Genomic DNA, 8,055 nt, shown 5'->3' on the forward strand with positions numbered 1-8,055 from the left:
TGATTTTTGGAGGTTTAGTAAAAAAGTATGCGCTTTTTATTATTTAAAGGCACAGTACTGTTTTTTCAAAAATTGTATTTTACTGTATTTGAGTGCTGTCTAAGTCTGTTTAACATGTCTGAGCCTACAGATAGACCTTGTTTCTATGTGTTTAAAAGCCATGGCGGTCCCCCCTTTACATTTGTGTTTAAAGTGTGCTAACATACCCAAACATTTTAAAGACCATGCAGTGACACTTAAAAATGTGGCCCAAGATGAATCTTTAACGGAAGGTAATGAGAATAGCCCTCCTTCCTCTCCCCATGTGTCGACACCAGTTACGCCCGCGCAAGCGATGCCTAGTACCTCTAGTGCATTGGCCCCTATTACATTACAACAATTAGCAGCAGTCATGGATAATTCCCTTGCAGCATTTCTATCCAAACTGCCTGTTTTTCCTAAAAAGCGTGATAGCTCAGTTTTAAGAACAGAGGATGAGCAATCAGAAGTTTTGGATAATTTATCTGTTGTACCCTCACAACCCTCTGACGTGGCGGTGAGGGATGTACTGTCTGAGAAATTTGTGACGCAGGTAAAATTTCTCAGCGGGCAGAATCAGATCTCTTAGCATTTAAATTTAAGCTGGAACACCTCCGCGTACTGCTTAAGGAGGTTTTAGCTACGCTGGATGATTGTGACCCTATGGTGGTCCCAGAAAAATTGTGTAAAATGGACAAGTTTTTAGAAGTCCCTGTATACACTGATGCGTTTCCGATCCCTAAGAGGGTGGCGGATATTGTGACTAGGGAGTGGGAGAGACCAGGCGTACCTTTTGTTCCCCCCCTATCTTTAAGAAAATGTTCCCCATAACTGACCCCAGGCGGGACGCGTGGCAGGCGGTCCCTAGGGTAGAGGGAGCAGTTTCAACAATAGCTAAGCGCACAACTATACCAATAGAAGACAGTTGTGTTTTCAAAGATCCTATGGATAACAAATTAGAAGGGTTACTAAAGAAAATATTTGTTCAACAAGGGATCCTTCTTCAACCAATTGCCTGCATTATTCCTGTAACTACTGCAGCGGCTTTTTGGTTGAGGCGCTGGAGGAGTCGCTCCAGAGGGAGACTTCATATGACAAAGTCATAGATAGAATTCATGCTCTAAAGCGGGTTAATTCTTTCATTACAGATGCCGCTTTACAATTAACTAAATTAGCGGCGAAAAATTCTGGTTTTGCCACTGTGGCGCGAAGAGCGCTCTGGCTCAAATCATGGTCGGCTGACGTGTCGTCCAAAACAAAATTACTTAATATTCCTTTCAAGGGAAGACCCTATTCGGGCCAGAGTTGAAAGAAATTATTTCAGATATCACTGGGGGAAAGGGCCATGCCCTTCCACAAGATAGACCTTTTAAAGCTTAAAACAAGGCTAATTTGCGCTCCTTTCGCAACTTCAGGAGCGGACCTGCTTCAACCTCTGCAACCGCAAGAGGGTAACGTTTCCCAGCCCAAAGCAACTTAAAAGCCTTTGCAGGGCTGGAACAAGGGTAAACCGGCCAAGAAGCCTGCTGCTGCTACCAAGACAGCATGAAAGGGTAGCCCCCGCTCCGGGACCGGATCTAGTAGGGGGCAGACTTTCTCTCTTTGCTCAGGCTTGGGCAAGAGATGTTCCAGATCCCTGGGCATTAGAAATTGTTGCTCAAGGGTATCTTCTAGAATTCAAGGACTCTCCCCCAAGGGGAAGGTTCCACATTTCTCAAAGAAACAGGCGTTCTTACGCTGTGTAGAAGATCTTCTAAAGATGGGAGTGATACACCCAGTTCCAACTGCAGAGCAAGGACTGGGTTTTTACTCAAACCTGTTTGTAGTTCCCAAGAAGGAAGGAACTTTCAGGCCAATCCTGGATTTAAAAATTCTAACAAATTCCTCAGAGTTCCATCATTCAAAATGGAAACCATTCGGACAATCTTACCATTGATCCAGGAAGATCAATATATGACTACCGTGGATTTAAAGGATGCGTACCTACATATTCCTATCCACAAAGATCACCATCAGTTCCTAAGGATCGCCTTTCTGGACAAGAATTTTCACAAAGGTGCTAGGGTCCATTCTAGCGGTACTAAGACCGCGGGGCATTGCAGTAGCACCTTATCTGGACGACATACTAATTCAGGCGTCGTCTTTTCAAAGAGCCAAGGCTCATACAGAAATAGTTCTGGCCTTCCTAAGGTCTCACGGGTGGAAGGTGAACATCGAAAAAAGTTCTCTGTCCCCGCTCACAAGGGTTCCCTTCCTGGGAACGCTAATAGACTCGGTAGAAATGAAAATATTTCTGACGGAGGTCAGGAAGTTAAAACTTTTAACTACTTGCTGAGTTCTTCATTCTGTTTCTCGGCCTTCTGTGGCTCAGTGCATGGAGGTAATCGGGTTAATGGTTGCGGCAATGGACGTTGTTCCCTTTGCCAGAATTCATCTCAGACCACTGCAGCTGTGCATGCTCAAACTGTGGAATGGGGATTATGCAGATTGTCTCCTTAGATACAAATGGACCAGAAAACCAGAGGTTATCTTCTCTGGTGGTTGTCTCAGGATCACCTGTCTCAGGGAATGAGCTTCCGCAGACCAGAGTGGATAATTGTCAGGACCGATTCCAGTCTGTTAGGCTGGGGTGCGGTCTGGGACTCCCTGAAAGCTCAGGGCCTATGGTCTCGGGAAGAGTCTCTTCTCCCGATAAACATTTGGAACTGGGAGCGATATTAAACACGCTCCAGGCATGGCCTCAACTTGCAGAGGCCAGGTTCATCAGGTTTCAGTCGGACAACATCACGACTGTAGCGTACATCAATCATCAGGGAGGAACAAAGAGTTCCCTAGTGATGAAGGAAGTATCCAAGATCATCAAATGGGCGGAGGATCACTCCTGCCATCTATCTGCAATTCACATCCCAGGAATAGACAACTGGGAGGCGGATTTTCTGAGTCATCAGACTTTTCACCCGGGGGAGTGGGAACTCCTTCCGGAGGTTTTTGCTCAGCTTACCCAGCTATGGGGTATTCCAGAGTTGGATCTGATGGCGTCCCGTCAGAACTCCAAACTTTCTCTTTACGGATCCAGGTCCAGGGACCCCAAGGCCGCATTGATAGATGCTATAGTAGCGCCTTGGTCCTTCAAACTGGCTTATGTTTTTCCACTGTTTCCCCTTCTCCCTCGTCTGGTAGCCAGAATCAAACAGGAGAAGGCTTCAGTAATTTTAATAGCGCCTGCGTGGCCACGCAGGACTTGGTATACAGTCCTAGTGGACATGTCATCTGTCCACCATGGACACTGCCATTGAGGCAGGATCTTCTAATTCAAGGTCCATTCAAGCATCCAAATCTAGTTCTTTGCAACTGACTGTTTGGAGATTGAACGCTTAATTCTATCTAAGCGTGGGTTCTCTGGATCAGTTATAGATACTTTGATCCAGGCTAGAAAGCCTGTCACCAGGAAAATTTACCATAAGATATGGCGGAAATATCTTTGTTGGTGTGAGTCCAAGGGTTACTCGTGGAGTAAGATTAGGATTCCTAGGATTTTGTCATTTCTCCAAGAAGGATTGGAGAAAGGATTGTCGGCTAGTTCCTTAAAGGGACAGATATCTGCTCTGTCTATTCTGTTACACAGGAGTCTGGCGGAAGTACCAGACGTTCAAGCGTTTGCATAGGCTTTAGTCAGAATCAAGCCTGTCTATAAACCTGTGGCTACTCCATGGAGTCTAAATTTAGTTCTTTCAGTCCTTCAAGGGGTTCCGTTTGAACCTTTACATTCCATAGATATTAAGTGATTATCTTGGAAAGTTTTGTTTTTGGTAACTATTTCTTCTGCTCGAAGAGTTACAGAATTGTCTGCTTTGCAGTGTAATTCACCCTATCTGGTGTTTCATGCAGATAAGGTTGTTTTGTGTACAAAACCTGGTTTCCTTTCGAAAGTGGTTTCTAATACGAATATTAACCAGGAAATCATTGTTCCTTCTCTGTGTCCTAATTCAGTTTCTAAGAAGGAACAGCTGTTACACAATCTTGATGTGGTTCGTGCTTTAAAATTATATTTCAAAGCAACTAAAGATTTCAGACACACGTCATCCTTGTTTGTTGCCTATTCTGGTAAGAGGAGAGGTCAAAAAGTTATCGCTTCCTCTTTCCTTTTGGCTGAAAAGCATTATCCGATTGACTTATGAGACTGCTGGACAGCAGCCTCCTGAACGAATTACAGCTCTTTCCACTAGAGCTGTGGCTTCCACATGGGCTTTCAAGAATGAGGCTTCTGTTGAACAGATTTGTAAAGCAGCGACTTGGTCTTCACTGCATACTTTTGCCGATTTTTTACAAATTCGATACTTTTGCTTCTTCGGAGGCTATTTTTTTGGAGAAAGGTTTTGCAAGTAGTGGTGCCTTCCGTTTAGGTTACCTGACTTGTTCCCTCCCTTCATCCGTGTCCTAAAGCTTTGGTATTGGTTCCCACAAGTAAGGATGGATCCGTGGACTGGATACACCAATGTAAGAGAAAACAGAATTTATGCTTACCTGATAATTTTCTTTCTCTTACGGTGTATCCAGTCCACGGCCCGCCCTGGCAATTAAGTCAGGTTCAAATTTCTTTTTTGTAAAACTACAGTCACCACTGCACACTATGGTTCTCCTTTTTCTCTTAACTGTCGGTCGAATGACTGGGGGGGGCGGAGCCTGAGGGGAGCTATATGGACAGCTCTGCTGTGTGCTCTCTTTGCCACTTCCTGTAGGGATTCAGAATATCCCACAAGTAAGGATGAATCCGTGGACTGGATACACCGTAAGAGAAAGAAATTTATCAGGTAAGCATAAATTCTGTTTTTGCCACTATTTAATCAACTAATGAAACTTTAAAAAAATACATCTACATGTTATTCTCAGACTAATCTTTTCTTTGAATGCATCCTTCTATCTCGCATTTATTTAGTGTTTATTGTCCCTTTAATTATATATATGGTGCTCTGACAAAAAGCCGACGGACATTTGGCCGACAGCATTCTGTCCGATGGACATTTGGCCGACGGACAGAATGCCGAAGCATGTTCCGAGTTCGGCCGAGGGCAGATACGCTCCAGAGTGCTCTGTTCTAATCAGAGCCTCGGGCACCGCAACCGCCTCTGGGAACCTAACCATGGGTCCCAGCCCGCACATCTTGTAATTCTCTGTCTGGGCCATTTTTTATCTATCTATCTATTTATCTATCGATCTATCAAATCTATCTATTGAATTTATCTATCACATCTATTTATCTATCTAATCTATCTATCAATCTATCTATCTATCTATCTCGTGGCCGGACTGTTATCTTACAGCCACTTGTGTTGGACTATTATCCGTCGGCCAAATGTCCGTTGGCTAACAGTCCGGCCACGGATAAATACCCAAATCAGTAATGGTCTGATATAACTGGAAAAATAACCTGAAAAGTTATTATTCTAAATAACGAAAAACCATGATTTAAACTGATTTGAATTGGTCTTAGTGACTAGTGATTTAAATTGTGATTTAAATCATGATTTAAATCAATTTGATTTAAATCAAATCCACCCTAATAAAAAATCATATTGCAGTAAAAGGAACTGTCTAGTCAAAATTAAACTTTAATGATTCAGATAGGGCATGTTATTTTAAAACAACTTTCCAATTTACTTTTATCATCAAATTTACTTTTTTCTCAATGGTATTTTTTGTTAATATGTTTTGTAATATGCTAATTTCTAAGCCCTTGAAGGCCACCTCTTATCTCATTTAATTTTGACAATTTTTCACACCTAGACAGTGTTAGTTCATGTGTGCTATACAAATAACATTGTGCTTACTCCCGTGGAGTTACCTAGGAGTCAGCACTGATTGGCTAAAATGCAAGTCTTTGAAAAGAACTGAAATAAGGGGGCAGTCTGCAGAGGCTTAGATACAAGGTAATTACAGAGGTAAAATGTGTATTAATATAACAGTGTTGGTTATGCAAAACTGGGAAATTGGTAATAAAAGGATTACCTATCTTTTTAAACAATAACAATTCTGGAGTAGACTGTCCCTTTAATATAAAGATTTACCATGTAAACATTTATGGGTAATTTGCTTGATCTGTGTTCCTTTATGCATAGATTTAACAACTTTAAGTTAACCATTGTCAAACGGTACTCTCTGTTTAATTGAAACTATTTCCAGGAGTGTAAAACCCTGCCCATGAATGCCCTAAACTCTGCTAAGGACCAAATACCTGCCAATGCAAACCCTGCCCGGGCACTGCAAAAACTCATTTCAGGCAGGTGACTGAAACACCAGTTATGAAGCAGCGGTCTAAAGGCCGCTGCTTCATAACCTGTCCGTCTGGTCTGAGGAGGCGGACAGACATTGCGGGAAATCAACCCGATCGAATATGATCGGGTTGATTGACACCCCCTGCTAGCGGCTGATTGGCAGCGAATCTGCAGGGGGTGGCATTGCACCAGCAGTTCACAATAGCTGCTGGTGCAATGCTGAATGCGGAGAGCGTACTGCTCTCCGCATTCATCGATGTCTGTCGGACATGATCCGCTGATCAGATCATGTCCGACAGAGGGTTGATAAATCGGCCCCTTATCATTAAAGTAGCTTCCCACTAAAGTCAGATTTAAAAAAAAGTAGCTTTATTGCACAACTACATACAACAAACCTATTTTCCAGTGATCGTACGCTTGTTGACTGCTTAAATATTTTAGAATATGAAGTTTAATTACGTGCAGTAAATAAGGTAGTATTTGTGTTTTTATTTTATTAAAATCAGTGGGGGCTTTTTGATTACTGATGCATGCTTTGAGGGTTCTATAACGTCCCAAAAACTAAAGGCATTCCTTAAAGAAACACTTTTCCGGATTTGGGCCACATTGGATAATGATACTTGGAGTTTCAGGGAGATTGCATTCCATTTGCTGGCATCAGGGAGCTCCTATTACAATCAGGGAGACTCCCTGAACTTCAGGGAGAGTTGGGATGTCTGGCACTGTCAAACCTCTTCCAAGGAATACAAACCCTGCCTAAACCTGTCCAAATGATGCCAAAATCCTCCCCATGACTGCTAAACCTTTGCCCAGGACTTTGCAAGCTCTGTTTAGTACTGCTCAAACCCTGACCAGGACTGACCCGTCCTAACCCTAACAAGGATTGCCCAAACTATGTCCCAGGAAGCCCAAACTCTGCACAGAACTGTACATACCCCAGCTATGGATGTCCAATCTTTGTACAACACTGTGCACACCTTACCCACTAGTGCCCAAATCCTGCCCAGAAATGCCTTAACCCTGCCCAGGACTGGCAAAAACCAGCCCAGGAATGCTCAACTCTGATCAGGACTGGCAAAAACTAACTCCAGGAGTGCCAAAGCCCTTCCCAGGAATGTCTTAACTTTACCCAGGACTGCTCAAACCTTGCCGATGATAACCTAAGGACCTTGCAAACCCGGTACAAGAATACCCTTAACCTGCCAATAACCGCCCAAATGCCACCAGGGCTGGCAAAAACTTGCTCAGCACTACCTTAGATTACCAAAACCTTGTTCAGCACTACCTAAATTCTGCCAGGGCTGCCTACACTCTAGCTAGGACTGCACAAACAATGCCTGGGAATGCCCAAAACTCTGCAATAGGCTGCCCAAACGCCACCCATGGATGCCCAAACCCTATACAGCAGGAGTGATCAACCTTGGACCTCCAGAGGTTTTGGAACTACATTTCCCATGACGTTCAGCCATATTGAAGTGTCCATCTTAAATGTAGTTCCAAAACCTCTGGAGGGCCAAGGTTAATTACCCCTGCTGTTCAGGACAGTGCAAATAGGGTTACCAGGTGTCCAGTATTCAACCGGACAGTCCAGTATTTTAGCATGCTGTTCAGTAAAATCTGTACAAAAATACTAGACACTTAAATGTCCAGTATTTTTAAAGACCCTTGTCAGCTAAATGTAAAGGGCCTTCTATGTCTATATGCATTAGAAATTTGGCTCAAAAAGAAGTTACACAGTGCATTTTCTATTATATGTTTTACAGGC

Source organism: Bombina bombina, chromosome 7 (assembly GCF_027579735.1).
Source record: "Bombina bombina isolate aBomBom1 chromosome 7, aBomBom1.pri, whole genome shotgun sequence".
Classification (NCBI taxonomy): domain Eukaryota; kingdom Metazoa; phylum Chordata; class Amphibia; order Anura; family Bombinatoridae; genus Bombina; species Bombina bombina.